The sequence below is a fragment of the Ovis aries genome, chromosome 3 (genome assembly GCF_016772045.2).
Source record: "Ovis aries strain OAR_USU_Benz2616 breed Rambouillet chromosome 3, ARS-UI_Ramb_v3.0, whole genome shotgun sequence".
Classification (NCBI taxonomy): Eukaryota; Metazoa; Chordata; class Mammalia; order Artiodactyla; family Bovidae; genus Ovis; species Ovis aries.
Window position 1 is genome coordinate 130213986 of NC_056056.1, and position 9466 is coordinate 130223451.

The 9466-nt window shown below is 42.6% G+C and overlaps 1 long non-coding RNA gene across 2 annotated transcripts in view; it reads left to right on the forward strand.

The window, feature by feature from the left end:
- The window catches only part of LOC105607935 (uncharacterized), a 49776-nt gene that overhangs the window by 15127 nt on the left and 25183 nt on the right, over positions 1–9466 (forward strand). For both annotated transcript variants that reach the window (XR_009599886.1, XR_009599885.1), the window contains one exon: positions 700–776. This is a non-coding gene — a long non-coding RNA (uncharacterized LOC105607935). The remainder of the gene's footprint in view (positions 1–699; positions 777–9466) is intronic.

A 9466-nucleotide genomic window follows, 5' to 3' on the forward strand; every position in this document is an offset into this window, starting at 1 on the left:
CAAGGTCCACCCTTCTCAGAAGGAGCTGTGGAACCAGCTGTGGAACCAGCAGGTTTCATGGTGTAGACGTGGTGAGTGAGCTGGAGATGTCATTGAGATCTCCATGGAGCTGAAAAGGTCAGATTGGGTCATGGTTGAGAGGGTATTGAGGAGACTTGCTTACTTCTGCTTTTATATATCTCATGCAAATTCGATCATACAGTATCAAAATCCGTCCAAGGTGCAGGGCAAAGAAGTCACAATTATTTATGAAAAGAGGATGGTTCTTCCAGTGGAACCCAGAAAACTAGACAGTTTGCAGAGGAAGAGATTATTACTGTTGTTTATAAGTCACTCAGTCGTGCCTGACTCTTTGCGACCCCATGGACTGCAGCCCACCAGGCTCCTCTGTCCATGAGATTTTCCAGGCAAGGATACTGGCGTGGGGTGCCATTTCCTTCACCAGGGGATCTTCCCAACCCGGGGATCGAACCCGGGTCTCCTGTACTGCAGGCAGACTCTTTACTGACTGAGGTACAAGGGAAGCCCTGTTTACTGTTGCTTATAGGGACATCACTAATTTCTTACAGGAACAAGCTAGAAATTGGCTTGGAAGGATAGGTGTGGTGAGTTTAGGGTTTTCTTACTGCCTTGAGAGCAAAATAGTCTACACTTAAAGAAAACAAATATAACAACTCAACCCTCTGTGATTCTTCCCAGAACTCTTCAAATCTGAGACATCCCTCACACCATTGGAACTTAAAGAGCCCAGAGCTTGCAACACACATATTTCAAGGGTAAGTTGATACGAGTTCACTTACGTGTATTTCTTGAAAACAAAGAGAAAGGAAAAAAAGAGAGAAGGAAAATATTAAAAGAAAAACACAATATTTTGAAAATCTGTTATTGATGGAGTCAGATGGGGGCTGTAAGTGTGCAGCCTTACCCTTACTCTTAAAAATTCCAGTTGAGGACAAAGAGGCTGATTCTTTAGGCAGCTCTACTTGATAGATGGATCTTTTTCTTTTTGTTCTCATTAGTCCCTCAGTCATGTTAGTAGTTAGTTGCTCTTCCAACAACACAAGAGAAGACTCTACACATGGACATCATCAGATGGTCAATACCGAAATCAGATTGATTATATTCTTTGCAGCCAAAGATGGAGAAGCTCTATACACTCAGCAAAAACAAGACTGGGAGCTGACTGCAGCTCAGATCATGAACTCCATATTGCCAAATTCAGACTAAAATTCAAGAAAGTAGGGATAATCACTAGACCCTTCAGGTGTGACCTAAATCAAATCCATTATGATTATACAGTGGAAGTGACAAATAGGTTCAAGCGATTAGATCTGATAGAGTGCCTGAAGAACTATGGATGGAGGTTCATGACATTGTACAGGAGACAGGGATCAAGACCATCCCAAAGGAAAAGAAATCCAAAAAGGCAAAATGGCTATCTGAGGAGGACTTACAAATAGCTATGAAAAGAATAGAAGCAAAAGACAAAGGAGAAAAGCAAAGATATACCCATCTGAATGCAGAATTCCAAAGAATAGCAAGGAGAGATAAGAATGCCTTTCTCAATGATCAGTGCAAAGAAATAGAGGAAAACAATAGAATGGGAAAACTAGAGATCTCTTCAAGAAAATTAGAGATGCCAAAGGAACATTTCATGCAAAGATGGGCACAATAAGGAACAGAAATGGTATGGACCTAACAGAAGCAGAAGATATTAAGAAGAGGTGGCAAGAATACACAGAAGAACTATACAAAAAAAGATCTTCACAACCAGGATAATCATGATGGTGTAATCATTCACCTAGAGCCAGACATCCTGGAATGTGAAGTCAAGTGGGCCTTAGGAAGCATTACTACGAACAAAGCTAGTGGAGGTGATGGAATTCCAGTTGAGCTATTTCAAATCCTAAAAGATGATGCTGTGAAAGTGCTGCACTCAATATGCCAGCAGATTTGGAAAAGTCAGCAGTGGGCAAGGACTGGACAAGGTTTTCATTCCAATCCCAAAGAAAGGCAATGCCAAAGAATGCTCAAACTACCACACAATTGCACTCACCTCACACGCCAGCAAAATAATGCTCAAAATTCTCCAAGCTGGGCTTCAACAGTACATGAACCATGAACTTCCAGATGTTGAAGATGGATTTAGAAAAGGCAGAGGAACCAGAGATCAAATTGCCAACATCTGCTGAATCATTGAAAAAGCAAGAGAGTTCCAGAAAAACACCTCTACTTCTGCTTTATTAAATGGCAATCCACTCCAGTATTCTTGCCTGGAGAATCCCATGGACGGAGAAGCCTAGTAGGTTACAGTCCACAGGGTCGCGAAGAGTTGGACACGACTGAGCGACTTCATCTTACCTTACCTTCTGCTTTATTGACTATGCCAAAGCCTTTGACTGTGTGGATCACAACAAACTGTGGAAAATTCTGGAAGAGATGGGAATACCAGACCACCTGACCTGTATGCAGGTCAAGAAGCAACAGTTAGAACTCGACATGGAACAACACCTGGTTCCAAATCAGGAAAGGGGTACGTCAAGGCTATATATTGTCACCCTGCTTATTTAACTTTGCAGAGTACATCATGAGAAACGCTGGGCTGGATGAAACATAAGCTGGAATCAAGATTGCCAGGATACAGGATGCTTGGGGCTGGTGCACTGGGATGACCCAGAGAGATGATATGGGGAGGGAGGTGGGAGGGGGTTCAGGATTGGGAACTCATGTACACCTGTGGTGGATTCATGTCAATGTATGGCAAAACCAATACAGTATTGTAAAGCAAAATAAAGTAAAATTTTAAAAAAAAGATAGGAGAAATATCAATAACCTCAGATATGCAGATGACACTACCTTTATGGCAGAAAGTAAAGAAGAACTAAAGAGCCTCTTGATGAAAGTGAAAGAGAGTGAAAAGTTTGGCTTAACACTCAACATTCAGAAAACTAAGATCATGGCATCCAGTCTAGTCACTTCATGGCAAACAGATGGGGAAATAATGGAAATGGTGACAGACTTTATTTTGAGGGGCTCCAAAATCACTGAAGATGGTGACTTTAGCCATGAAATTAAAAGATACTTGCTCCTTGGAAGAAAAGCTATGACCAACCTAGACAGGATATTAAAAAGCAGAGACATTACTTTGCCAACAAAGGTCCATCTAGTCAAAGCTATGCTTTTCCCAGTAGTCGTGTATGGATGTGAGTTGGACTATAAGGAAAGCTGAGTGCCGAAGAATTGATGCTTTTGAACTGGTGTTGGAGAAGACTCATGAGAGTCCCTTGGACTGCAAGGAGATCCAACTGGTCCATCCTAAAGGAAATCAGTCCTGAATATTCATTGGAAGGACTGATGCTGAAGCTGAAACCCCAATACTTTGGCCACCTGATGCAAAGAACTGACTCATTGGAAAAGATCCTGATGCTGGGCAATGTTGGAGGCTGGAGGAGAAGGGGACGACAGAGGATGAGACGGTTGGATAGCATCACCGACTTAATGGACAGGAGTTTGAGTAAGCTCTGGGAGTTGGTGATGGACAGGGAAACCTGGCGTTCTGCAGTCCATGGGGTCACAGAGTTGGACATGACTGAGTGACTGAACTGAACTCCAGGTGGGCTTTGATTTGACATTAGACATGGACTCCCTCCATTCCTCAGGTTTTTGGCTCACATTATGCCTTGATGTGAAAGAAAAAGAGGGCAAACTTGCCAGGTTCTTTCTGGGAGGACTTGTATTGTTTCCCACTTTCGCATGAACAGAACTGGGCTGAGAGGGAAGTTTTGAGGACTGACTGAGATCACACTCCTGAACAGATGAGCTGGTTCAAATCCTGCTTGTCATCAGCTGTGTAAGGTTGTGATATCTTCCTGCTTCAGTTTCTTTATCTGTAAGATGGGATGGAATGAATAGTGTCCCTCTCACGGGGTTATGGGAGGATTAGTAAGCTGTTAGTAGCTGGCGCCTGGGCTCCCCTGGTGGCTCAGTGGTAAGAATTCACCTGCCAGTGCAGGACACGCAGGTTCAATCCCTGAGTCAGGAAAATCTAGAGAAGGAAGTGGCAACCCACCCCAGTATTCTTTTCTGGGAAATCCCATGGACAGAGGAGCCTGGTGGGCTACAGTCCATGAGGTAGCAAAAGAGTTGGTCACAAGTCACGACTTAGCAACTAAACAACAACAGCTGGTGCATGGTAAGTGCTTAATGGTGCTGGCCATTGTTAACACTCTGAACAGATGTAAGAAGAAACTTTTGAAGTGCACAGAAGGCTAGAGAGACACCAAGTGGGGCAAGCTCCTCCCCAGGAAGGGAAATAGTCCTCTGTGTTGGTGGTGAGCAGTAATTATGATGGAAAAAACATTTTCCAAGGTCTGGAGCTGACGTGTCCTCCTTGTGACATTTTAATCTCTGAGTAATAGATTCCATTGCTTGCAGAGCCATGATTTTTCAGTTTATTGCTTTTTCCTCTTCTGTCTCAAACCTGGATTCCTCCTCCCCTGGGCTCCAGCCTGTCCCCAGCAACCCTGAACTGTTTCTGTTTCTGGACAGTCCCTGTTCCGGAGCCACGTTCTTTACTCAGCTCAGATAAGGAAGCCTTCAGCCCCAGCAAGACACACTGACTTCCTTGAGGAAAGTGGTGAGGGCCTACTGTGTTCTCTATCCACCATATCCCCTTTCATGCTCCCAGCAACCCCATAAAGCTGGCCCTGAGATGATCTCCACTTAAGGTGTAGCCGCGGGGTCTGTGCTTGTGTTTTGGAGTCAGCGAGCCCAGGTCTGGTGTTCTCGCTCACATGTTCACTGTGAAACCTTGGGCAAACTACTTCAGTCCTCTGAGGCTTGGTTTCCTCATCTCTAAAGTCAAGGGGACAATAATAATGCCAGCCTTAGAGGTTGTGGGGAAGACACATAGTATGTGTAAAATGTATGGTATAGCACCTAGAGTATGGGGGCATGCGCAATAAATGCTAATTACTAATGGTATTGTCTAGACTTGAAAAAACTGAGTTAAGGTCGTTATTATTGTTAGATTTTGCAGGTGAGAAAACCCCTTTATACCCATCTCTGAGTTTAGTGCTTTTCTCACTGTACACAGTCACTTACCTCTTCAGGGCCAGGACTACCATTCTCCTCTCTTTTATAATAATAGACATTTTGAATGAGTGGAAAGACTACATTTCCCAGCATTCCTTGTGGCTGGATGTGCCCATGTAACTGTTTGGCCAGTAGAATGTGCTTGGATATGTGATATCTGAAGCTTCCTGTTAGTTGTTAACAGGGAAGAGTTTTGCTTTCCTTTGCACCTTTTTCTCTTGAATTGACTACACAGACTTTAACATAAGAAGAATATAATTCTCTATCTTGTTTGAACCATTGTAGAGAAAAAAGCAGGGGTGTCAACCGTAATAGCATCGATAGTCAGGAGCCAGGAGACCTGGCCCTCATGTGTCACTTGACCCAAGCATTCATTTTGCTCCCGCATCTGACAACATTTATTTTGCCAGCAACTATACTAGACATTAGCAATTTAGACATAAGTAAGACACAGCCTCAGAAATGATCTTACCTACTGTGGTCTTGGTGATGTTATCCATGTCAATCCTCGGGGAGAATATACTCCTTTATAGAGGCTATGGATTCAATTCTAGGTGCAGGCCAGGGTTCTTAAGTAATTTCTCTGCTGGTTCTAAAGTTTTTGTAGATTCAAAATGGGCTCCAAATCTGTTACTTTAGTTAGAAAAATCGCTGGTGCCTAGGTACCTACTAGTTGCAAATCCTCGGCAAGTTATCCAACTTCAGCTCCAATGATTCAGTGTCAAATAGAAATAATGGCACTTGGAAGGTTAAAAAAGAAAACCCATGCAAAGCATTTAGCACTGTATCTGACATTTGAGAAACACTCAACAAATGATGATAAAGGTGTTAGGCTTGATTCTCTGCTGCTCATAAAGCAGTCTGTGGAACGAGCCAGCTAAGAAGGTCCTCTGAAGGGTAAGCATCAACTTTACCCTGACCCTCATAAGTGCTATAAGGCTCAAACAAGGCTGTGTTTGTTAAAACACTTTTTTAAAGGGTGATACGGTAGTGGAGTGAAAGCTTTGTCAGTATTCAAATCTGCAACATTCTGCCCTACCTATGTTGGCCCCTCAGATTGCTCTCCTTGTCTGCCAAGATCCCATCTGACAACTGCTGCTCCATTGCAATGCTTTATTGCCAATTCTGAGAGTTTATGTTACTGGCTATTGAGTATCTAATGTCTATGTCCGTTGGGATCTATTCCTATAAATACACAATTAATCAGATAGAATTCACAAAAAGAAAAAGTTTTAACCTAATCGTTACATGCGACCCCATATTTGAATATTCATAACAAGTTACATGGGACTTCCAATTATGGCTCAGATAGTAAAGAATCTGCCTGCAGTGCAGGAGACCTGGGTTTTATACTTGGGTTGGGAAGATCCCCTGGAGAAGGAAATGGTACCCACTCCAGTTTTCTTTCCTAGAGAATTCCATGGATAAAGGAGCCTGGTATGCTATAGTCCATGAAGGTTGCAAAGAGTTGGACATGACTGAGTGACTAACACACACACACACGCACACACACACACACACAAAACAAGTTACATATATATACATATGTATAATCTTGTGTTAAGAGTCAGCATCTCAAACTCAAAATTATATATTTATATAGATAGATCATATATATCATAGAGATAAACAGATTATATATTTTATATATATATATATATATATATATATATATATATATATATAGCTCTTAATTCCAGAGAATAATGATTATTATCTTAATTTTATAGGTGAAGATACTATGATTCAGAATGGTCATGTGTAAGTCTCTCAAGAAGCTAATAAAGTTTAAGCTCAGTCCTCTCACTTATATAAGCATCTTCCAAGTCTTTGTTTTGATTTTGAATCCATGCATTTCATATTCTTTTTCTTAAAAGGCTCCCCAACTTGTTTAAGCTTCAGGCTCTACAAAATCTAGATTCTTCTCTGAGGGGTCACACAGATGCTAAGAATGAAGCTCGAATTTGAGCAGTAATTGTCTGGGATTTCAACTGAGTTTAAGTTTTCTATAATAGTTCTTTGAAATGTATTAAAATCATGCTGTCGGCGTGTATGTTTGCGCCCGTGGGTCAGTATTGATCCGCAAGGCTGGTATTGCAGTCTCACTGTGTTATGCCCAAGTGATACTCTGGATAAATTTTATAAGTCCATTTGTTGATACTAGCACTTGCCGGTACTGTCCAAGGCACTGCACGGTGATAAAGGTCACAATACCTCAGTTTCACAGAGCATATTTCTTCGGACATGCTCAGTGACTGTATGCATTTTTCTTATGGGACAGAATTATCACTCCCATATTATAATTGCTAATTTAGCCAAGAAATAAACATCTAAATGGGAGAACCAGAATAGAGGACGAGGAAATTGTCATGAGTACATATGAGACACCTCTGGGAATTCCCAGATATGACTCAGTGACATGTTGAAATGCTGGGCAGCTTGCTTTAAAATGTGAGTAGTTCTCTACCTGACTCCAGTGTGTCTGTAGCCTGAAAAGCTCTAACTGATCTTGTTTCTTTGCTCATGTTTTCCATCCTTGAGCTTCCCTGGTGGCTCAGATGGTAAAGCGTCTGTCTGTAATGCGGGAGACCTGGGTTCGATCCCTGAGTTGGGAAGATCTCCTGGAGAAGGCAGTGGCACCCCACTCCAGAATTCTTGCCTGGAGAATCCCACGGACGGAGGAGCCTGGTGGGCTACAGTCCATGGGGTAGCAAAGAGTCGGACACGACTGAGCGACTTCACTTTCACTCTTTCATCCTCACACTTCTTCATTCCTCTCCTCTGAATAGCCACCATCTTTCAGAACTAGGACTGGGCACGGCAGAGGAATGCAGAAAAGGAAGCTGGATTCTCACCCAAGGGTACAGGAGTGTGAAGGTGGGGAAAGGACATGTGTAGCCGCCTTTTGCCTCTGATTATGACTCAGGTCATAGGTGAGGGTTGATCTGAATTCTAATGTTGCAGCACCAATCCTCTTCCTGGGGATAGTCAGCCATCTACACACACAGGGTCTGCCCTGCCTGGAAATCTCCATGCCTGGCTTCAATCACCTTCAGAGCTCTTCTTGGTAGAAAAAGACAAACATACCTTAAGGTTTCTGATTTCCTCTAATTTGGGAAATGTGCCATTTCCACACCTTCAGTACTGATGGATGTCTTTCCTTGTCTTATCAGTAAAATGCCCTGAAAAACCAGTAAAAACTGACTCACATTCAAAACAAATCTTATGGTTTTAAAGATATGGAGATGTTGTTTTCTTTTTCCCTTGAGAGTAGCTGCTGCTGCTAAGTCACTTCAGTCGTATCTGACTCTGTGCCACCGCATGGACGGCAGCCCACCAGGCTTCCCCATCCCTGGGATTCTCCAGGCAAAAATACTGGAGTGGGTTGCCATTTCCTTCTCCAATGCATAAAAGTGAAAAGTGAAAGTGAAGTGACTCAGTCGTGTCGGACTGCTAGCGACCCCATGGACTGCAGCCTACCAGGCTCCTCCGTCCATGGAATTTTCCAGGCAAGAGTACTGGAGTGGGTTGCCATTGCCTTCTCCTCTTGAGAGTAGAGATAAGACTAATTCTGGTTTTCCAGGAAGCAGGATGAAGGTTGGGTAAGGAGATGGGCAGAGAACAAACCAAAGCCCCTGAGTCCTGAGCCAACTACTCTGAGCTTGCAAACAGCTGCAAAGACATGCTTGAGACGATCCACAGGTGGGGGCCCAGTGAGGGCATTCAGAGGAGGCAGCGACCTCTGGCTAGTCCAGGAGTCCAGTGGCGATCCACCAATGGAGGGAGTTTAGCTTCCTCCCTTGGAGTCCGAGACAGTTTCTAGAACAGCTTCCAGGGCTGATTTCTGTCTATTTGAGAAGGATCTGAAATTCTGAGCCATCTTCATTATACACAGGCCAAACAATCTTTATTTTCCCACCTCTTTACCATTAAATTTTTTTGTATCAATTAATACATACACACAGGGGGAAAAACTGAGAAGATAAGTTTATGATAAAAAGAAATAGTCTCCTTTTCTACTTCTCTCTAGCTTGGTCTCTTTTTCTCCAGAAACCATTTCTCTTTCTCACTTTAAAAGTTGTAAAGTTTCTGGTGGTTGCCTCCACGTTGAGAAATAATTTTATTGCCTGTTCATGATTTATCAGCTTTACACTTTACACCAACTTCCTGTTAAGATATGAGTTTTGTTTTTTTAATCTCTCCTCTAGTCCCTCACCCTTCATACTTACATCATGATTTTGAGTTCCCAGATTTTGAAATTTAAAACTCTAATTGAATTTCTATTTGCTTATACAACTTACCAATGGAAACCAGTTCTTGCTAAAGAGTCAGGCTTTAGAAAAGCAAGGAATAAGAGTTGTTCTGGGAATCT